This window comes from Schistocerca nitens, chromosome 4 (genome assembly GCF_023898315.1).
Source record: "Schistocerca nitens isolate TAMUIC-IGC-003100 chromosome 4, iqSchNite1.1, whole genome shotgun sequence".
NCBI lineage: Eukaryota > Metazoa > Arthropoda > Insecta > Orthoptera > Acrididae > Schistocerca > Schistocerca nitens.
In genome coordinates, this window is record NC_064617.1 from 382,531,538 (window position 1) to 382,555,771 (window position 24,234).

General features: G+C 40.5%; 1 long non-coding RNA gene across 1 annotated transcript; it reads left to right on the forward strand.

Annotated features, from left to right (window-relative positions):
- The first annotated feature begins 9,597 nt into the window (after window positions 1–9,597).
- LOC126251346 (uncharacterized) lies at window positions 9,598–10,298 on the forward strand. Its single transcript, XR_007545725.1, has 3 exons — window positions 9,598–9,674; window positions 9,829–9,940; window positions 10,100–10,298. It is a non-coding gene; the product is annotated as an uncharacterized LOC126251346 (long non-coding RNA).
- Window positions 10,299–24,234: the final 13,936 nt, after the last annotated feature.

A 24,234-nucleotide genomic window follows, 5' to 3' on the forward strand; every position in this document is an offset into this window, starting at 1 on the left:
AGTAATGTTTTCTATTAGCTGAGAAGGAAACTTGATCCGAGTATCACTAGCATAGGATGTGGACAAAAATATGGAAACACCAAACTCATTACCGTGCCTAATATGGTGTAGGAAAACCGTTGACATTCGAAACAGCTTTTAGCCGCCTCGGAATGAATCAATATAGGTCCTGCAGGGTTTTCAAGGGAATATTGTACCAATCTTCATGCAAAGTAATGGCAAGTTCAGATAACGAGGATGGCGGTGGTTAGCGACCACGCACCCTTTACTCGAAAATACACACTACTGGCCATTAAAATTGCTACACCAAGAAGAAATGCAGGTGATATACGGGTGTTCATTGGACAAATATATTATACTAGACCTGACATGTGATTACATTTTCTCACTATTTGGGTGCATAGATCCTGAGAAATCAGTACCCAGAACAACCACCTCTGGCCGTAATAACGACCTTGGTACGCCTGGGCATTGAGTCAAACAGAGCTTGGATGGCGTGTACAGATACAGCTTCCCATAGAGCTTCAACACGATACCACAGGTCAATAAGAGTAGTGGCTGGCGTATTGTGACGAGCCAGTTGCTCGGCCACCAATGACCAGACGTTTTCAATTGGTGAGAGATCTGGAGAATGTGCTGGCCAGGGCAGCAGTCGAACATTTTCTGTATCCAGAAAGGCCCGTACAGGACCTGCAACATGCGGTCGTGCATTATCCTGCTGAAATGTAGGGTTTCGCAAGGATCGAATGAAGGGTAGAGCCACGGGTCGTGACACATCTGAAATGTAACGTCCACTGTTCAAAGTGCCGTCAATGCGAACAAGCGGTGACCGAGACGTGTAACCAATGGCACCCCATACCATCACGCCGGGTGATACGTCAGTTATGGCGATGACGAAAACACGATTCCAATGTGCGTTCACCGCGATGTCGCCAAACACGGATGCGACCATCCGAAAAAATGACGTTTTGCCATTCGTGTACCCAGGTTCGTCGTTGAGTACACCATTGCGGGTGCTCCTGTCTGTGATGCAGCGTCAAGCGTAACCGCAGCCATGGTCTCCGAGCTGATAGCCCATGCTGCTGCAAATGTCGTCGAACTATTCGTGCAGATGGTTGTTGTCTTGCAAACGTCACCATCTGTTGACTCAGGGATCGAGACGTGGCTGAACGATCCGTTACAGCCATGCAGATAAGATGCCTGTCATCTCGACTGCTAGTGATACGAGGCCGTTGGGATCCAGCACCGCGTTCCGTATTACTCTCCTGAGCCCACCGATTCCATATTCTGCTAACAGTCATTGGATCTCGACCAACGCGAGCAGCAATGTCGTGATACGATAAACCGCAATCGCGATAGGCTGCAATCCGACCTTTATCAAAGTCGGAAACGTGATGGTACGCATTTCTCCTCCTTACACGAGGCATCACAACAACGTTTCACCAGAAAAAGCCGGTCAACTGCTGTTTGTGTATAAGAAATCGGTTGGAAACTTTCCTCATGTCAGCACGTTGTAGGTGTCGCCACCGGCGCCAACCTTGTGTGAATGCTCTGAAAAGCTAATCATTTGCATATCACAGCATCTTCTTCCTCTCGGTTAAATTTCGCTTCTGTAGCACGTCAGCTTCGTGGTGTAGCAATTTTAATGGCCAGTAGTGTATACACCAAGGCTCAGTAATACTGAGTGGACAGGGAAGACGTGACATTCCATCCTCGTGCTCACAAAATCAGTCCCGGATGATGCGAGCTGTGTGAACAGGTGCGCTATCATCTTGGAGCACAGCATCAACACTGGGGTACAAATATTGTACCACGGGATACACCTGACAAGCCAAAATGGCCACATAATCTTTGGCTGTAAAGCGACCTGTCCGCAGCTCGTGGTCGTGCGGTAGCGTTCTCGCTTCCCACGCCCGGGTTCCCCGGTTCGATTCCCGGCGGGGTCAGGGATTTTCTCTGCCTCGTGATGACTGGGTGTTGTGTGCTGTCCTTAGGTTAGTTAGGTTTAAGTAGTTCTAAGTTCTAGGGGACTGATGACCATAGATGTTTAGTCCCACAGTGCTCAGAGCTATTTGAGCCATTTGTAAAGCGACCTTGCAGAGTACCCATGGGGCGCAGATCATCACCGACCCCCGCCATGTTTCACTTTTGGCAGAAGCAGTCTGCACCGCAGACACGGAACGACGTAGGCCAGACATGAACTCGACCGGATGTTTGAAACACTGTCGAACAATACTCATCCGCCATCGATGTTCCCGTATTTTCCTTCGCAATAATCTTCAATGATCGTCTGTCACGATTACTCATCACTAGTGTTGTAAAATTCCCGGTAATTTAAAAGCGAAGAAATATTTCCAGGGAATTGCCAAACATCAACATTTACGACTCTTACGTTTCCTACAGCTGCCAACGTCAAAATAATCAACCTTTAGAAAAACCGAGTTTATAATATTGATATGCCATCTAGTGAGTAACCGAAGTTACTAAAATACACAGGAAAGTTTGTCTATTCAATTTGTTAAGTTTTCTGTCGATTTTAGAGATATTTTAGGCTATAAAGTTTAAAATAAACTAGTGCGAATTTTGTAAACATTAGTCATTGAAAATGGCATTTCAGGAAAAATTATGCGAATAAACCGGCTGAGATTTATGATTTACTTGAAAATACAAGTGATTTTTTTGACACAGAACGTGGTAAAACATTAATTAACAATTCTAAAAATGAAAAATTTATAAATCATAATTCATTGCAGGAAATGAGGAGTCTTTGAATTATGAGAGTGAAACACTTCTAGTCATTCGTTTGGAAAAATTAAAAAGTATTACAGATAACGGCTGGTTGAGAATTACGCCTCCAGAGAAATATTTTGTAAGTTTAGATTTCGTTCAGAGAAATGTGGGTATCAATTTGCCTAAAAATAATAGGCCTAGCAATATTTTATTTTTCCGCCAGACTCACGGTAAATGATGTTTTGCCTGGAATTTGCACGGAAATTAATGTATGGAATGATAAATCTTAGATTAAAATGTATGAATTTACTTAGTTTGTTAGTTTTAAGCTTCTTTAACTGTTAATAAGTGTCAAAACATGAAACGCGTACGTTTCATATGTATTCATTACCAGCGACGGCGAGGCATGACAGAATCTCTGACCAGAGAGTTATTTATCGTGGCTAGTCTGCGCTTGCCCGCGCGAGACGACAGTTGCGAGTTGCACTCTGTCTGCAGTAGTAGTCAGTCTAGTGCAGTTGCGTGTAGCGAGTGGACGGTTGTACTGAGCGGCCGTCGGCATGCGTCGGCGGCGTGCTCTCCTTGCATCTCTGGTCACGGTTCGGGACGAGGTATATTGTTATAGAAGGTACTGAAGCAGCATTGCGCACATCTATAATGTATATTAATTTTAATTAATTTGTTCAAGAATTACCCCAATAATAATTTTTCTATAAAGTAATTTTTTTAAAGAAAAAGATTCATTTCAATTTAAATAATATTTCCTATGCATTCCCTCCAAGAATCAAAACTAAATATGGGCCAGCATTGCACGGAGCTGTGTCGAAAAATAAGAGCAGATATAGGTGCAGTTTTACTGAGGTAAGAATTTGTCAGGTTTAATTATTTCAGAGGGCCGAAGGTCAGCGCAGCTGCCCTTATAAGATTTATCAGGTTTAATTATTTGTGTTAAGATGTTACATACAGTTCTTGGTTCAGTATTTAATTAACACTATTATTGACTTTTAATGAGCAATCATCTTAACGTTAATTTTGTGGGGACTTTACATTTGGGCCATTATTATTCTTTAATTTTGCAAGGAGGTTACGCTTGGCTCAATTTTATTATTCAGTTTTGTGGGAAGACAACATTTCACTTAACATTGACTTTCATATTCTTGCTGGGAGGTTACAATTTCACTATTATTGACTTTTAAAATTTTTGTGGGGAGGTTACAAACATTCAAAATCTAAAAATCTTCATAAATTCCCAGTTTTTGGGAATCTTCCCCAGCCAAAGAAATATTCTCGGCAGTATTCCCATTTTATAAGTGCCCTCCCACTGGGAATATACCCTGCCCACATCACTACTCCTCACACACTTCGTGTGCGTTATGACTTACCGGATGATTTTACTTTCCAGCTTTCCCTGTATGAGGTGTAAATCATCAGTACAGTGTCTCCTGAAACACCATATACTGCGGCTAGCTTGGTTACGGGAGAGCCCACCATATGACCACCAATAATTAGCCCACATTCGAATCCAATTAGCTGCGACACAGTGCACTCAGAACTATACAGATCTCCGTTCTGACCACTACTGACACTTGCAACGTGTTCAGGATATTGCAAATGCGCCGTTCGTTGCCAACTCCAGGCTCGGCTAGATCTGCATTTATGTTCAAGCATTAATTTCTCTGGGAGTTTCCACATTTTTGTCTTTTTGTCCAACCTTTGTACATATTCTAACGTTACAAGATTACATTTCCTTTTCACCTTCATTAAACTTTCCATATTTAAAATAAGCTGCCATTCATGACGCGAAATAGAAATTCTGTCCAAGTCTCCCTGTAGCCTATCATCCAGCAGGTTCAAGTCATCATCTGGTATCCTCGCCTCCAACAGTCACTGAACGGCGACACTTTTCCGTAACTACAGCGTCGTCAACCAATAGATTGTTGCTCACCCAACCCATCAGATCGTTTACCTATACAGAGAACACGAGCAATACTATCACACTCCCCTGGGGCACACACTCGTTTCTGATGAACACTCGCCGTCCGGCACAAAAAACTGGGCTGTGTTATTTAAAAAGTCATCGAGTCAAAAATGGTTCAAATGGCTCTGAGCACTATGGAACTTAACATCTATGGTCATCAGTACCCTAGAGCTTAGAACTACTTAAACCTAACTAACCTCAGGACATCACACAACACCCAGTCATCACGAGGCAGAGAAAATCCCTGACCCCGCCGGGAATCGAACCCGGGAACCAGGGCGCGGGAAGCGAGAACGCTACCGCACGACCACGAGCTGCGGACCGAGTCATTCGTGTTTGAGTATCTATTCTGTGTGCTCGGATGATCTCTAACAGTCTGCAATGTGGCACAATGCCAAAAGCTGTCCGGAAATTTAGGAATACCTGCTGCCCTTCATCAATGGTCCATAAGATATCGTGTGAGAAAAATGCATTCTGAGTTTCGTTTCGAATGAGTGATGCTATCTAAATCCGTGCTACTCAGTGGAAAAAATGCTATCTCTCTCAAGGAAATGTTTTATATTCGAACTTAGAATATGCTCAAGAATTCTACAGCAAACCGACGTTCTAGGTATTGGCCTGTAATTTTACGAGTCGGTTCGTCCACCCTTCTTATACACGGCAATCGTCTGCCCTTTTTCCAGTGGTTTGGGTGTTTACGCCCGGCAAGAGATTCACCATAAATGCAAGCTAAATAAGGGGCCAGTACCGACGAGTAATCTCTGAAAATAAGGCCTGGTCAGACAGAAAATGGTCTGGCGGCGCGGTTCACGCTGCGACAGTTGGTAGCGCTTTTCAGCGGCGAGGGACGCCACGTAGGAAGCGCTTCCCAAAGAGCGGCTGATAGCGGTTCACGAAAAAATGAGTTTTCCGAAATTCTTGCTGTAAAAAATACAGTATGTAAAAGAAGAAAAACCACTTCAATTCTTGTAGTTAGTTCTTCGGATGAGACTCTCTTCTTTTAAAGCATTAAAAACCACTTCTTTCGGTTTTTTTATGTTTGCTGCACTATAAAATACTTCTCATTCTATTCTGAAAAAGCTAATTGGCACAAAAATTGATATTTGCATATCTTATAGTTTCCCGTTATAGCTTCATGATGAGTATCTATTTTTTCGATGTGATACCTACTTTCCAAGTACTACGTAGTATAAATTTTGAAGTGTTTTTAATGAAAATTGATCGCTGGGTACTTTGCGTTTCGTTCGATTTAGATGAAATGTTGCTGCGAATAAAATCTAGCTAATATATCGAAAGTGTTTTTAAAGTTGAAACGAAAGCCGTATCTCAGAACAGTGTGGAGAAAAGACAGGTTGAAGTACGAGGGTTGATAATGCACAGAAAGTAATGAACAGCATTTTTTTCTCTGCCTAAAACAATGCTACGAATGCGAAACGTTTTGTGGGGACTTTACATTTGGGCCATTATTAGTCTTTAATTTTGCAAGGAGGTTACGCTTGGCTCAATTTTAATATTCAGTTTTGTGGGAAGACAACATTTCACTTAACATTGACTTTCATATTCTTGCTGGGAGGTTACAATTTCACTATTATTGACCTTTAAAATTTTTGTGGGGAGGTTACACTTGGCGACATCCGGACCAGGATCGTATTTCTTTGTGAATCTTCTGATAAGTAGTCAGATATCTGCTCTTATTTACTTAAATATAATTAGCATTTGGCGCAACGCTTTTACTAACTTTGTCACTTTCTTCCACAGATCATCGGCAATTTGTTGCTCTTTGTTGTAATAGTGTTTGTTGGATTTTGCAGTGTCTTTGTTTGATTACTGAATAATTGTGATTTGTGTAAAAATGCCACGAAAAACAGTTAATAGTTCATCGCGAGGTATAATGAGTGAAATAACCGACTTAAACAACTTGTCCGATAGTACTTGCGATATGCAGTATAATGATGACAATCCTCCATTTACGGACAATCAGTGTGTACCGACCACTAATGTTGATTTTGATACTAGTGATGAACAGACGAAGTCAATTGTGTCCTCTGTTAATTTAACGACAATTGATGACGCGGGACGTTCTGTTGCAATGAGCGCTGCCCCGCTTAACACAACCGGTTTGCAAAATTCACGTGACGAACAGACGAATTTTTATAATGAAAATGAACAGGATACTCAAAGTAGGACAGATTTACTTGATTCCGAGGTAGTGACTAAGAGTGCACGTCCGATTAGCAAACATTTTCAAGAATCACAGAATATCCAAATGGATACACCAAACGTGACAATTGCAGTTACGCCATCAAACAGTACAGAGAATAGAGTAGGTAATATTGGCTTGCATCAAATTATGGCAGTATTGCTACAGTTTAAGGATGAAGATCTCAAACAACTTGGGAAGATTTCAAACAACAGAGTGAAAAACAAAACAACCTTAGTAAAAAATTAGACAACAATTCCAAACAACTTAAAGAAGATCTCAAACAACAACTTAATGAAAATAACGAAAATCTCAAACAACAGCTTAATGAAAAATTAGACAATTCCAGACATTTAAATGAAAAATTAGACAACAATTCCAGACAGTTAAATGAAAAATTAGACAACAATTCCAGACAGTTAAATGAAAAATTAGACAACAATTCCAGACAGCTTAGTGAACAGATTAGAGCCGTTGCCGCGCAGTGTCATGATACTAAGGAACAATTACGTGAGGAAATTGAGGCTTGTGCTAGGAAAAGTAGCGAAGAAATTAGATCTGTTGCTCAAGAATTAAGGGATATGCAAGCAGCTACAACAGAAACACTTAGAGAGGAAATTAGTGCAGTCGGTAAACAATGCTCTGAAAAAGCAACACAATTACGCGACGAGTTTAAGTTAATGACAGCAGAACTTTCGCGCACAATGGATGCAAAAATAGACGCGAAATTTGAACAACAGAACACTCAAATTGACGAACGTTTTAATCTTCACCTACAAAACAGTGATGCGCGTTTCTGTAAATTTATACAGGATCAGAATAAAGTAAAACGACAAGTCATGGAAACAATTACTGCACAGAGACAAGAAGACAAACGTAAATTGTTTGCGAAAGCAAAAACATACGTAGACAACAATATTGCTACAGTGTCCGACAAAATTAATACCATCGAACAGTTGAACACCGAATTACGTGATGAAATTTCCGATCTTAAATCAAAAACAGATACACACACAGCAGATATTCAGACAGTGACAGACAGATTCGAACAATTAGAACTAACACAGGATTCCGATGTCATCAAAGCTGACGTTAAAAAATTGAACGAAACCACACGTAAATTACAAAAACAGATTAATACTTCTGACACTAAAAACGATGATCAGGTAAAAATACTGACTGAAAAATATGATAAATTGGCCAGTCGTATTGACGTTATTGAAAGTAATAATGACAGCAAATCAGACGATACTGCACCGATCTCGTTTAACCAAACACCTGAATTCCAAAATTTACAGCAGACGATCAGTGAGATAGATTCGTCTAATAATACATTACGTAGAAAATTGTCAAGTTTACAGCAAGAAGTAACAGAGATGAAAAATGTTTCAGCGTTTAACACATCACAGCAGACGCCACTTTGCGAACATTTGTCAGATTCACGCAGCGTGTATAATTTAGGTAATCTACAAAGAGTACGTGAGTTAGATTCCGAACAGTCTCAGTCAAATAGATTTTCATTCAATCCTGAACCTGTTCACACGTTCAGAGACGATAACGTTGACCACGAGCAATTTTTATCCGTAAGAAAATCTAAGGAACTTAATAATGACAGAGCACAGGTACACACATTGAACTGGATACGACAATTTGCTCTTGAACTTTTACTTTCATTGCCTGTAATGCAGAAACTAGAATTAGCAAGGATACAGCAATTTATTTTTGAATTTTCACTGGCATTGCCTGTAACGCAAAAGCTAAAATTTATTTGTAGCGCATAAAAGACCTCAGGGGTTTCATTACGCTTTAATAAGTATGTGCCGTAGCATGCACAGGGCTGCGAGCTGTAGTAGTGCTGTTTCATCTTTAGTTTTCTGCACTGCTGCCTTCTCTTCTACTATCCTTTATATCTATCAAAACCTCTTTAACTATTGCTCTACCTAGGATTAAGAAATGAGTCAAGAAAACCCGATACGACAAATTTTACCGAAAGTGACAATTTTCATTAGGCACTTCAGAACTACCAGCGTAATTTTGATATCAGATAAAATTTTTAATCATCAGTATGTACAAAATTTTCAGTAGTCGCAACCACACTTTAGTAACAATACAGGTTTTTCACCGCAACAGCATGAAAGTCAGCCGGTTAGCATACCTAACCAACAATGTAATGCACAAGGTCAACCAAACTTTAATGTTTCGCCGCGTGCACGTATAGTCTCAGCTCCAACAAATGGTAGCGCACAGCAACAAGGAAATCAGTACGTACAGAAGACACACTACTTCAATTCCTATCGCAATGCACCGTATAGAAATGACTATCATGACAGATGTAAAATTAATGAGCTCTATTTTCAGCGTACGTATAATAACAGTCGGTGTCATCAGCAGCAAGAACATCAGCAACAACATATAATCATGAATGAACCTAGTGATGGGCTAAACTGCGATTTTCCGATATCAGTGATTTCAGTGAATGCTATTTTTCAGTATCTGTTATTCTTAACTGCGATTTGTCGCAGTTAAGTAACATAGGTCGTGTATCCCTCCGCTACTGCGATTTCTGCTACTTCCGCGACTTCTGTGACTTCTGCTACTTCTGTGACTTCTGCGATTTCTGCTACTTCTGCGATTTCTGCTACTTCTGCGATTTCTGCTACTTCAGCGATTTCTGTGACTCCTGCGATTTCTGCGACTTACCACCATATGAAAAAGTTACATCTGTCAACACAGAAAATTGCATCGCAACAAACCTGTCATTGGCAAGTATGTTTTACGTTTTTTCTTCCGTTGGCTTTAATTTTGTATTAAAGAAACAACTGTGAAAATATTAATAGTGTAATTAATATGTAAGTAGCCGTACAGTACCATAATAGTTCGTGTTTAGAAAATGAATTCTAACATATTGTTATGTTCACAGGCACTTGAACTACATTTCAGTCACTCAGTAAAGTGATAACTCAAAATATCATTGTCAGCAGATCTGAAGAAATTTGCCACTGCGTCTTTAGACCGTTTTCGTCAGACGAGAGGTTAGTTTCTAAGCGTTTCGATGGACTTAATTACTTCAGTGAAATCGTTCTTGAAAATGTGACATTCATTATAGCAAATATTAGCAATCTACTCTGTCAATTATATTGCTAGTAATTAGTGACAGCAAAAATTGTTTAATAATCCTTGTGTTTTTGCAGACGCAGTTCTGACTCTGATTACTGGTTGCTGTACGTATCTATCCACATCAAGGCTGTTGAGAGAGATTCGTGAAGATTCAAGACAGCTCTTAGAGGATTTGCTGTTTAAAAGTGAAATAATTGTGAAATAAGTGTGTGAATGATTAAACTGTGTTTTATTGAAGTTGTTGTGCGATTTTAAAGGCATAATAAATGTTAAATACAGTGAGTGAATAATAAAAATCTCATTTTCCACATGTTAAGCCGTCCAATACCCGTAATTTTCCGCCACTTACTTATTGGTAAACACTTGTTGGAGAGTGACATGCCGCCCCCCCCTCCCTTTCTCCACAATCTTGGTGTGACACTGACCTGTAACATATCCCGAAGTCTACAATATGCATTTTGAGGCTTTTGATGTGGAAGTGGGAAGTACAGATCTTCCAGTTAAATCGGGAATAGCTTAAGTGCATTACTTGAAAGTAACACAGGAAAAGCTTACTTATGTAGGTGGTAGTAGTGTCGGCAAAAAGTTCTTGAGTGTGAAGTTGCCATGTAGAACACCAGGTGTAAAACTTTTCTCCCGAGTCTTGAACTGTGTCGGAACAAAAGTGAGGCATTCATAGGACTGTTTTTTATTTCACTACACTTATACAGATGTCTGAGTTCTGCTGTGTTAACATTGCAAAGTCCTGTAGGCATGTGGAGTATTAACCAAAACTGTCATATTGGAAGCAGAATCAAACACATTTGTTACGTTACTTGATATTTTCAGGAGAAAAAGGCAATGTTGCTTCTTATTAATATAATACATTCCGAGTCACAGCAGTATTTGACCAACCATAACTGATGCTGAATGTGCATGTCGTCATATAATATGAAAGGCTTATTTCAATAGTGGTACAAGTCCATTATCTCCGCTTTTCTTTCTATAATGCTTCTGAAATTAATGATCCAAGCAAACATAAATAAAGGTTCGTCTCTAGCAAGAAGCCATATGCTTGAATATTTCTGGTATCTCAACTGCAGATTTTTCAGTGCTCATTTAACTTTACGACTCTGTATCTCAAAATGAAAAAAATGGACTTGTACCACTATTGAAATAAGCCCTTCATATGCACACATAGCACATCGATCTCGTGAGGCACAAGGCTCTCATTACGAAGTACGTCCGTCGGTCAACAGATGGCACTAGGAAAAGTATGTTAACTGCGCTTTTTAGTTGCTACTTGCGACTCTTAGTTGCGATTTGTCACAGAAATCGCAGTTTGACTCGGTAGCGAATAGCGTAGTATGAACTTTGCTCAACAGATAGCAGTGCTAACTGCGCTTTTTAGTTGCTACTTGCGACTCTTAGTTGCGACTTGTCACGGAAATCGCAGTTGGACTCAATAGTGTATCGCAGAGATGGGCGTAGTACGAACTTTGACCCACAGATGGCACTGTTAACCGCGCTTTCTAGTTGCTACTTGCGACTCTTAGTTGCGACTTGTCACGGAAATCGCAGACTCGATACCGTATCGCAGAGCTGGACGTAGTACGAACTTTGGCCAAGAGATGGCACTGTTAACTGCGCTTTTTAGTTGCTACTTGCGACTCTTAGTTGCGACTTGTCACGGAAATCGCAGTTGGACTCCATAGCGTACCGCAGAGATGGACGTAGTACGAACTTTGGCCAACAGATGCCACTGTTAACCGCGCTTTTTAGATGCTACTTGCGACTCTTAGTTGCGACTTGTCACTGAAATCGCAGAAAGCAGTGCTAAATTCGACCAATAGATGGCTCACGTCTTTGAATGTGAAATACTACTTGCGACTGCTAACTATGACTGAAATAGCAGTTAGATTCTGTAAAGTTGCTACTGTGATATCTGTGACTTCTCAGTCACTGTGATTTCTAACAGATACGCGATTTCCTGCCCACCACTAAATGAACCAGACAATAGGTATCATCCAGAACGTAATACGTTTGGAAGAATTAACAGAACAGTACAAATAGTGGAACTGCCACAGCATCCTCCCGAAATAATAACACGCCAGATAGAATTTGATTAGATACAGTACAGGTCGCATCTTCCAGTAACACAAGCACCACTTTAGACACGCAGAATGTTGTTCACGAAAATGTAATTACTTTTGACGATATCAGAGACACTCTTTTGCAGGAAAGACCAGTTGTTCAGAAAACCATTTCACATCCTGTCATTGAAGTTAAAATTGGTTCATCGAAATTTTCAGCAGTAATCGATTCCGGATCACCTATGTCAGTAATAATTGAAGAATCTTTCAACGACTGTAACAAAGAGAATACCTATCCTACACTACCATTAGGCAAAACGAAAGTAAAAGGAGCAGTATCTAGTAAAGGAGTAGACGTTAAATTACAGACACATTTATCATTTTTGCATTGCAGGTCACACATTTCACTCAAATTTTTGGATTGTTCCTTTATTGACAACAGACGTTATTTTAGGTACTAATTTTCTGGTACAACACGACGCAGTTATTGATTTTCAAAATTCCTGTTTAATGTTGAAGGATGAAAATGTACAATTGGCTTTAGAATTTCAGCACTCATTATCTGCGGAAGAACAAACAATTAATTGTACTGAGGTCATTTCCGTATCACGTAGCATAGACTGTAATTCCACACTGTTCACGGATACGTACGTACATAACTACACTCCTGGAAATTGAAATAAGAACACCGTGAATTCATTGTCCCAGGAAGGGGAAACTTTATTGACACATTCCTGGGGTCAGATACATCACATGATCACACTGACAGAACCACAGGCACATAGACACAGGCAACAGAGCATGCACAATGTTGGCACTAGTACAGTGTATATCCACCTTTCGCAGCAATGCAGGCTGCTATTCTCCCATGGAGACGATCGTAGAGATGCTGGATGTAGTCCTGTGGAATGGCTTGCCATGCCATTTCCACCTGGCGCCTCAGTTGGACCAGCGTTCGTGCTGGACGTGCAGACCGCGTGAGACGACGCTTCATCCAGTCCCAAACATGCTCAATGGGGGACAGATCCGGAGATCTTGCTGGGCAGGGTAGTTGACTTACACCTTCTAGAGCACGTTGGGTGGCACGGGATACATGCGGACATGCATTGTCCTGTTGGAACAGCAAGTTCCCTTGCCGGTCTAGGAATGGTAGAACGATGGGTTCGATGACGGTTTGGATGTACCGTGCACTATTCAGTGTCCCCTCGACGATCACCAGTGGTGTACGGCCAGTGTAGGAGATCGCTCCCCACACCATGATGCCGGGTGTTGGCCCTGTGTGCCTCGGTCGTATGCAGTCCTGATTGTGGCGCTCACCTGCACGGCGCCCAAACACGCATACGACCATCATTGGCACCAAGGCAGAAGCGACTCTCATCGCTGAAGACGACACGTCTCCATTCGTCCCTCCATTCACGCCTGTCGCGACACCACTGGAGGCGGGCTGCACGATGTTGGGGCGTGAGCGGAAGACGGCCTAACGGTGTGCGGGACCGTAGCCCAGCTTCATGGAGACGGTTTTTCCAGATGAATTTACACATTTTATGACCACTTACGCAATTATATTTATGTGACTACTTACTGATGATTATCGCATTTTTTCTTGGTAAGTGCCTGGCAAGGTAAGGTTAGCAGATCGCTCTTCTTGTCGTTACACATCAGACCGTGCATATTTTCCATCTTTTTTGTATGTATGATTGTTTTCCTGTTTTGTTTGTATGCACTATGAAATAGTTCAGATATAACACACACCAGTTGACTTTGACATTTTTTGCCCTATGATATCTCAACACCGTGACTGTTTTATATTTTGCTGCTGCCGTATGATATTCTGTGTACATTTTTGCATCTGAACACTGTCTATGTTTTTCGACATATTACGTTTTCTGTCATGCTGTGCTGTATGCTTAATTATATCACTATAAACCAGTTTTATCTAATGGGTATATGAATTAAATGCAAGACATTAATCTTTGTTCATCATTTTCAGAAAGAAATAACGTGTAAAGGAAATAAATTAAACAGAAATGGGAATGTCACCTACGGAATAAACGAAAGAAGATGCAAAAACCTTATGACGAAGAGTAAATGGATCAGGATTAACAAGAATATACTATACACATCGTAGAATAGCAGTCTTAACTAATTTTTTCTTTCAGAATACCAAGCGATTGATGCAGGCTGTCAGTCAGAACTTCACATCTTAGTTTTAGTGAGGAAATATGCTAGAAATAAGGAATAGTTGTGTAATGAATAATGAAGTGATTTTTTTGCAGATGATAATTAATGATGATGAATAATGATGAAGAATATGCTAATATGGATAATGAAGTTTTTCTTTACAGGTGATGATAATAATGGAGTTATGATAATGAAGTGATGAACAATGAAGTTTTTTCTTTACAGATGAGGATGATGTTGAAGTTTATGTATTTATGCTCTGTAGTTATTTAAGTATTTGTTGCAGTTCGTTTTGACAGTATGTGTTGTATTGCATAGTATGACTGAAGGTTTTGGAAAGGACAGCTAGAGAACACATTTTATACACATTTCACTACCTGTTAATTCGAAGTTCACTACTTTTCAGCATAAAATGCGTTTCTTCTTTCAGTCTAATAATCCATTTTTGTATATTTTGCAGGAGAAATTATTCATGAAATTAATGTACTATAAGCAGTTGTTCATTAAACCCATGTCATTTATGAATGTGATTACATATACTCTACTTGTTTCATAATCTTGATACAGCTGATTCTTGACGAATGACGTTACACATCTTCATTTGCAGTAATAAGTCAAAAGCAAACAAAATAATTACCAGTCCCAAATAATGCTACTAGTTTAAGAGAGTTCTGAATAATACTGATCAGCTCTGAATAGTACGTCGCTTTAATAATGACTTCTGCATAATACAAAAAATTAAAAAAAATGCTTTGTAACTGGCCAATGAATGTCACTGTTTATTGTAATAAGATTACCTATGATGCCCATGAATACTATAATTAGACTAATTATGTATAAATGTTATGCCAATAATTAACTCATTTTCAATAATGACTTCTTAATAATACAAAAAAATGATGATGCTTTGTAACTGGCCAATGAATGCCACTGTTTATAGTAATAAGATTACCCATGATGCCAATAATTACTATTAAGTTAATTTTATGAACATTATTCTGTAATAATACATACATGGTACAGAAATGTTCAGTAACTGGGCGATGAGTGCCACCCATTACTAGTGTAATTCTCAATCAAGACTACTATGTGACTTAATGTCCTTCATCTTCTGACCTAATTACCAGAAATTACTGCAATATCCATTTGTCCTGTCTATCCTCATGATCATGGAGCACTATATTTGGTTTTTGCACTAATTCGACGTTGGTCTACTTTACAAGAACGTGGTGTTGACATGACATGCTGTCCACCACCATGAGCGATGATGATGTTATTATGGTCCCACTGTTTGCTGTACCTAATGTACTACCAAAATGATAGCATGGAATATTATTACGACATTTCAGTGTCTTGGCTACGCTGATAAATACTTCTGGGAAAAGAACTTTAGATTGCCTCACTTGGTTTTGTGCTTCTGTAGAAAGATATGGACTTTCAGTGCAGCTGCGTGTAACCGAAAGTGCTACAACCATGATGCAATCCTTCCCTTTCCTATCCTAATTCTTGTGACATAGTAATAAAAAAAATCATTTTGTTATCATGATTTGTATTTATGGCCTATACATTTTTGTGATTTGCAAATATGTTCTGAACTACAGTGCATGTGCACTTTTGTCATTTGTAAACATGATTTCTACTCATTGCATATGCATTTTTGTGATTTGGTCTCAACTACAGTGCATGTGCACTTTTGCCATTTGTGAATATGTTCTGTACTCATTGTATATACATTTTGTCTTTACTTAATATGTTCTGAACTTCAGTGAGTGTGCACTTTTGTCATTTCTCAATATGATTTGTACTCGTTGCCTATACATTTGTGATTTCCTGATATGTTCACTACTTCAGTGAGTGTGCACTTTTGTCATTTATCAATATGATTTGTATATACTTTTTTTGTGATTTGCTGATATGTTCTGTACTCATTGTATATATATTTTTTGTCATTGTCTGATATGTTGTGTACTCAGTGCATGTGCTCTATATTTACTTCATGTTCTACACCTATATAGTTATATTCTGTAATTGTAAAGTTAATTAGTTACACAACAAAAAATTGTTGCTCATGGCAAGTCCAAAAGACTCACCATGGCTGCCAAATTTTGCCCCCCCCCCCTCCCAGTGGAGGGTTATGAAACGCATACCTTTCATATGTATTCATTACCAGCGGTGGCGAGGCATGACAGAATCTCTGACCAGAGAGTTATTTATCGTGGCTAGTCTGTGCTTGCCCGCGCGAGACGACAGTTGCGAGTTGCACTCTGTCTGCAGTAGTAGTCAGTCTGGTGCAGTTGCGCGTAGCTAGTGGACGGTTGTACTGAGCGGCCGTCGGCATGCGTCGGCGGCGTGCTCTCCTTGCATCTCTGGTCACGGTTCGGGACGAGGTATATTGTTATAGAAGGTACTGAAGCAGCATTGCGCACAACTATAATGTATATTAATTGTAAGTAATTTGTTCAAGAATTACCCCAATAATAATTTTTCTATAAAGTAACTTTTTTAAAGAAAAAGATTCATTTCAATTTAAATAATATTTCCTATGCATTCCCTCCAAGAATCAAAATTAAATATGGGCCAGCATTGCATGGAGCTGTGCCGAAAAATAAGAGCAGATATATGCAGTTTTACTGAGGTAAGAATTTGTCAGGTTTAATTATTTCACAGGGCCGAAGGTCGGCGCAGCTGCCCTTATAAGATTTATCAGGTTTAATTATTTATTTGTGTTAAGATGTTACATACAGTTCTTGGTTCAGTATTTAATTAATACTATTATTGACTTTTAATGAGCAATCATCTTAACGTTAATTTTGTGGGGACTTTACATTTGAGCCATTATTATTCTTTAATTTTGCAAGGAGGTTACGCTTGGCTCAATTTTATTATTCAGTTTTGTGGGAAGACAACATTTCACTTAACATTGACTTTCATATTCTTGCTGGGAGGTTACAATTTCACTATTATTGACTTTTAAAATTTTTGTGGGGAGGTTACAAACATTCAAAATCTAAAAATCTTCATAAATTCCCAGTTTTTGGGAATCTTCCCCAGCCAAAGAAATATTCTCGGCAGTATTCCCATTTTATAAGTGCCCTCCCACTGGGAATATACCCTGCCCACATCACTACTCCTCACACACTTCGTGTGCGTTATGACTTACCGGATGATTTTACTTTCCAGCTTTCCCTGTATGAGGTGTAAATCATCAGTACAGTGTCTCCTGAAACACCATATACTGCGGCTAGCTTGGTTACGGGAGAGCCCACCATATGACCACCAATAATTAGCCCACATTCGAATCCAATTAGCTGCGACACAGTGCACTCAGAACTATACAGATCTCCGTTCTGACCACTACTGACACTTGCAACGTGTTCAGGATATTGCAAATGCGCCGTTCGTTGCCAACTCCAGGCTCGGCTAGATCTGCATTTATGTTCAAGCATTAATTTCTCTGGGAGTTTCCACATTTTTGTCTTTTTGTCCAACCTTTGTACATATTCTAACGTTACAAGATTACATTTCCTTTTCACCTTCATTAAACTTTCCATATTTAAAATAAGCTGCCATTCATGACGCGAAATAGAAATTCTGTCCAAGTCTCCCTGTAGCCTATCATCCAGCAGGTTCAAGTCATCATCTGGTATCCTCGCCTCCAACAGTCACTGAACTGCGACACTTTTCCGTAACTACAGCGTCGTCAACCAATAGATTGTTGCTCACCCAACCCATCAGATCGTTTACGTATACAGAGAACACGAGCAATTCTATCACACTCCCCTGGGGCACACACTCGTTTCTGATGAACACTCGCCGTCCGGCACAAAAAACTGGGCTGTGTTATTTAAAAAGTCATCGAGTCAAAAATGGTTCAAATGGCTCTGAGCACTATGGAACTTAACATCTATGGTCATCAGTACCCTAGAGCTTAGAACTACTTAAACCTAACTAACCTCAGGACATCACACAACACCCAGTCATCACGAGGCAGAGAAAATCCCTGACCCCGCCGGGAATCGAACCCGGGAACCTGGGCCCGGGAAGCGAGAACGCTACCGCACGACCACGAGCTGCGGACCGAGTCATTCGTGTTTGAGTATCTATTCTGTGTGCTCGGATGATCTCTAACAGTCTGCAATGTGGCACAATGCCAAAAGCTGTCCGGAAATTTAGGAATACCTGTTGCCCTTCATCAATGGTCCATAAGATATCGTGTGAGAAAAATGCATTCTGAGTTTCGTTTCGAATGAGTGATGCTATCTAAATCCGTGCTACTCTGTGGAAAAAATGCTATCTCTCTCAAGGAAATGTTTTATATTCGAACTTAGAATATGCTCAAGAATTCTACAGCAAACCGACGTTCTAGGTATTGGCCTGTAATTTTACGAGTCGGTTCGTCCACCCTTCTTATACACGGCAATCGTCTGCCCTTTTTCCAGTGGTTTGGGTGTTTGCGCCCGGCAAGAGATTCACCATAAATGCAAGCTAAATAAGGGGCCAGTACCGACGAGTAATCTCTGAAAATAAGGCCTGGTCAGACAGAAAATGGTCTGGCGGCGCGGTTCACGCTGCGACAGTTGGTAGCGCTTTTCAGCGGCGAGGGACGCCACGTAGGAAGCGCTTCCCACAGAGCGGCTGATAGCGGTACACGAAAAAATGAGTTTTCCGAATTTCTTGCTGTAAAAAATACAGTATGTAAAAGAAGAAAAACCACTTCAATTCTTGTAGTTAGTTCTTCGGATGAGACTCTCTTCTTTTAAAGCATTAAAAACCACTTCTTTCGGTTTTTTTTATGTTTGCTTCACTATAAAATACTTCTCATTCGATTCTGAAAAAGCTAATTGGCACAAAAATTGATATTTGCATATCTTATAGTTTCCCGTTATAGCTTCATGATGAGTATCTATTTTTTCGATGTGATACCTACTTTCCAAGTACTACGTAGTATAAATTTTGAAGTGTTTTTAATGAAAATTGATCGCTGGGTACTTTGCGTTTCGTTCGATTTAGATGAAATGTTGCTGCGAATAAAATCTAGCTAATATATCGAAAGTGTTTTTAAAGTTGAAACGAAAGCCGTATCTCAGAACAGTGTGGAGAAAAGACAAGTTGAAGTACGAGGGTTGATAATGCACAGAAAGTAATGAACAGCATTTTTTTCTCTGCCTAAAACAATGCTACGAATGCGAAACGTTGCGTATGTAGCCTGTTATTTGGAGTCTCCAGAGTGAGCGCGCCAAGTTTCCGTCGCTTCCGACAAAAAATGTAGCTGCAGGACATTTCAAAATGGCGTCTGTAGGTGATGTATGTTAAAGGCAAGGTGCCGTCATTGAATTTCTCACTGCAGAGAAATGAACAGCGGGGAATATTCACAAACGCTTGTGCAAAGTCTATGAAGCATCTGCTGTCGACAGAAGTACAGTTAGTCGCTGGGCACGGAGGGTGAGGTCATCAGAAGGAGATTCGACGGAGCTCCACGATTTGCAGTGGTTGAGGCGACCATCCACGGCTGTCACACCTGACATGTTGCAGCGAGCTGATGTCATTCGCGAGGACAGGCGGATTACGACTCGGAAGTTGGCGCTGCATCTGTCAATCAGCAAAGAAAGTGTGGATGCAATTATCCGCACTCTTGAATATTCAAAAGTGTGTTAAAGACAGGTCCCTCAGTGTCTAACGATGGATCACAAATCGCACAGAAAAAATATTTGTCTTAATTTGTTGCAGTGTTTTAAAGCTGAGGGGGAGGCCATTCGTAGAAGACATTTTGAGGACGATGAGGCGGTTATTCACACAGTGAAGCACTGGCTCCGCCACCAGAACAAGGATTGGTACCGACAGGGCATATACGCCCTTGTTTCGCGCTGGACGAAGGCCGTAGAACGGGATGGAGATTACGTGGAAAAGTGGGGTGTGTAGATAAAACACCGTTCTTTTGTGTGTGTAATTCTCATTATGTTCAATAAAGAACTGTTGAAGAAAAAAATGCGGTGCGTTACTTTCTGGGCAACGCCTGTACTAGTGAGCGCTGCCGCCGAGCGCGCTGCCTGAGCGAGGCACGGCCAAGTACCGTAGCCTGCAGTTCAGTCGCGAGCACTTCATGGAAATACACGCACCTTTTTCAAATTAGTGATCGCGAATTATTATTGTACTTACTTCTGGAAGAAAATGATGAAAAAGACATCCAAGACAGTTGCATAGTGGAAAGTTGAAACATGAACTATCTTTAAGACAAGACTTGACAAAAATTTAGGTTACCACACTTATTAGTCATCATTTACTAATAGAAGAGTCCGCCCCGTTAGCTAAGTGGTCAGCGTGACGGAATGTCAATCCTAAGGGCCCGGGTTCGATTCCCGGCTGGGTCGGAGATTTTCTCCGCTTAGGGACTGCGTGTTGTGTTGTCCTAATCATCATCATTTCATCCCCCATCGAAGCGTCAGTCGCCGAAGTGGCGTCAAATCGAAAGACTTGCACCCGGCGAACAGTCTACCTGACGGGAGGCCTTAGTCACACGACATTTTTCATTTTTATTAAAAGAACACGAAGTTCTGTGAGTTCTTCAGGTTAAATATTTCCCAGTTTAATTATTACCTGGATCTGATCAAAGAAGCTTTCGGGAAGAATTCAGCAATAAATAGTTGTATCCAATAACACCTGACACGAAATTAGCCGTAATAATAGCAAGAAAAATCAAAATACTTTGCCAACTACAGTGGTTTATTTATCATTTATTCCATTGTAAGTGGTGTTTCTTTCCATATACCTGTCAAATATGAACAAAAGCAGAACAGTCACACTTTCACTTCAGGTAGAACACTCTACAGTTTCCAAGACAATTAAGAAAGTTTTCATTAAAATATGGCACGTTTTGCACAACTACATAACAAATTATCTGAACTTGGTCAATACTTACCAAGCTGAGCCTGTCGTAGAGACACAGCCATTCTCTCTCTAATAACTCACAACGCAGTTGACTGCAGAGGTAGCTATGTTGCATTTTCAGTACTGGATAGTTTCGTAGACTACTAGAGTATTACATTTGAATAAATGAATACCTTTAAAGAAAAGAGAAACATGCATCCAAGACTCTGTGTGTGTGTGTGTGTGTGTGTGTGTGTGTGTGTGTGTGTGTGTGTATGTGAGTTTGTGTGTCTAGACGTAATTCTGCATCTACATCTATACTCTGCAAACCGCTGTGAAGTGCGTGGCAGTGGGTACGTCCTATTGTACCAGTTGTAAGGGCTTCTTCCCGTTCTATTCACGTATGCAGTGCGGGAAAAAAGACTGTTTAAATGCTTCTGTGTGTGCTGCAATTAGTTTCACCCTGTCCACACGATCCACGTGGGAACGATACATAGGGGTGTGTAGTATATTCCTAGAGTCATCACTTGAAGCAAGTAGGCTTTCTCGGGCTAGTTTACGTGTATCTTCAAGAATCTGCCGGTTAAGTTCTTTCAGTATCTCAGTGACACTCTCCCGCAGGTCAGACAAACCTGTGATCTTTCGCTCTGTCCCCCTCTCTTCAGTATGCCCAGTTAGTCCTATTTGGTATGGGACCCACATACTTGGGCAATACTCAGGATGGGTCAGATAAGTGACTCGTAAGAAGTCGCCTTTGTAGGCCGATTGCATTTCGCCAGTATTATAATAACAAAACGAAGTCTGAAATCTGCCCTGCCCTACCCATGACTGGGTCTGTGAGACCGTTCCATTTCATATCCCCGCAGAGTATTACATCCATGTATTTGTACGACTTGGCTGATTCCAACTATGACTCGTTGATGTTGCGGTGATGAGATACTTAGATTTTTTTTTTTTTTGTGGGGGTACAGTTTCATCTTTCTGAATATTTACAACACTTTACCGATGTGTGCACCACACTGAAATTTTAGGAATGCCCTAGTGAATATTTACGCAGCTTCTTTCAAACAATACTTCACAACAGAGAATTACATGATCTGCAAAACTCTCAGGCTTCTAATAATATTGTTCATAAAGTCATAAACACACAACATGAACAGCAAAGGTCTCAACACACTTTACATCAACATTTCTTCATGAGTCTTCATCCAAGATGGGTTCCTGCATCTTTGTTAACAAAGACTCCTCACTCTGGTCATAAATTTCATTCGGTACCCCATACGCTCATACTTTTGATAATAAGCATAGATGTGGTACTCAGTCAAATGCTTCCGGAAATCGAGAAATACTTCATTTACCTGACTGCCTTTATTCGTGTCTTTCAGTATGTCATGTGATAAAAGTGTGAATTAGGTTTCACGTGATCAGTATTTGAGAAATCCTTGCTGGTTGGAATGGAGGAGATAATTCTCTCCGAGATACCTCTTTATGTTAGAACTCAGAATGTGTTTCAAGATACAACAAATTTACGTGAAGGATATAGGGAGGTAGTTTTGTGGATTACTTCTGCCACCCTTCTCGTATATGGATGTGGCTTACGCTTCCTTCCAGTTACTGGGCACGGTTTCTTCTTAGAGGGATCTACGACAGATTATAGTTAACAGGCACAACATAAAATTTGATAGGGATTACATCGGGCCCTGTGGCTTTGTTCAGTTTCAACGAGTAGGTAAACTGTTTACCGATTCAAAATGTCAAGCATACAATTCCTCGTAAGATAGTAGGTATTGCTTTAAACCGTGTTACAAAAGAAGAGCATGGAATAACATCTTCGGTTGTTAGAAAGAAGCGCGAAAATAATTCGTTTTGACATAAGAGGCTAGACAATTAATTTTCGTCTCAATACGGCACGTAATTGTCTTATATAAAGTTCGATTTTCTACGTGTTGCTCTCCATTTTGATCACATAGGTGCTTACATACTTGCTGTAACATCTTTCATATACTTTAAGATGTAATATACACTCACTGATTTCCAGTACTTAACACTGTACTGAACTTCATTTTATGTAACTTACTACTTGTGTGAAAATTAAAATTTTTCCAAAAATATTTACCATTTTGAACTACATCCCGCCATGCTTCGGCCTTCTTCATAATGTTCTTATAATCTGCAACGCCTGTACCGTATATGAAGTTGTGCTTCCTCGCCTGTCCGATAAGTTGTTCTGTTTGCATGATTTCTACTGAGTGCGCTGCACGCTTGCCGATACGGCAGATCTGCCTGCCGCCGCTGCTATGAGAACACGGGAAAAAATGTGGATGTAGGCGCTCACAGCCGCCGTCCGCAGCGGCGAATCCGTATTTTGAGACAGACTGGCGCTCGCCGCGTCGGTGTGCGACCGACACGATGCGCCAACATGCGTTTCAATGACGCAGCCTGCCTGCCGTGGCTCAAGGTCGCAGACCGCGTTTTGTGTGACCAGGCCTTAAAACCGAATTGGGCTTCCAGCTGGACATGGCGACTTGCTTGTTTTCATTGTCTGAGTTGCTTCTCAACGCTAGGAATTTAAAACTTAATTTTTCCTTTTCTGTCTCCTATCGCCACACCATACTGTTCGAATAATGTCTGAAAATAAGCAATTATGCATGAGAGCAAAGTTTTCTAGGATTCTCGGCAATATCTTTCGCTAACGAATGACAGTGGGAGCTGTTGTGTGCTTTACCTGTTGCATTATTTTGATAGCAGGACTGTAGGCTGTGCTATGCGTTATTTGGACAGCTTAAAAGTTGATTTCGTGTCTGTACATCAGTGTACTGCATTATTTAGGAGTTTGCATGTCTGTAGTGCGTTATTTAGGAGTAGTTTAAAGGTCTGTTGGCTGTATGGTCTGAGCCCAAGCACATTAGGGCGACTGTTTTGTAACATTGTGATAAATATACTATCTCAAATCGGTCCCTAAGTAAATTGTTCCAAAATAAATAAAGTACACTCCTTCCTTATGCTTCCAGCAGCCCAGCGCAGGCTGAGTCATTTTCCCTTCCAGAGAGCCATCTTGGGTTACATCACAGGATGGATGACAGCACCCTCTG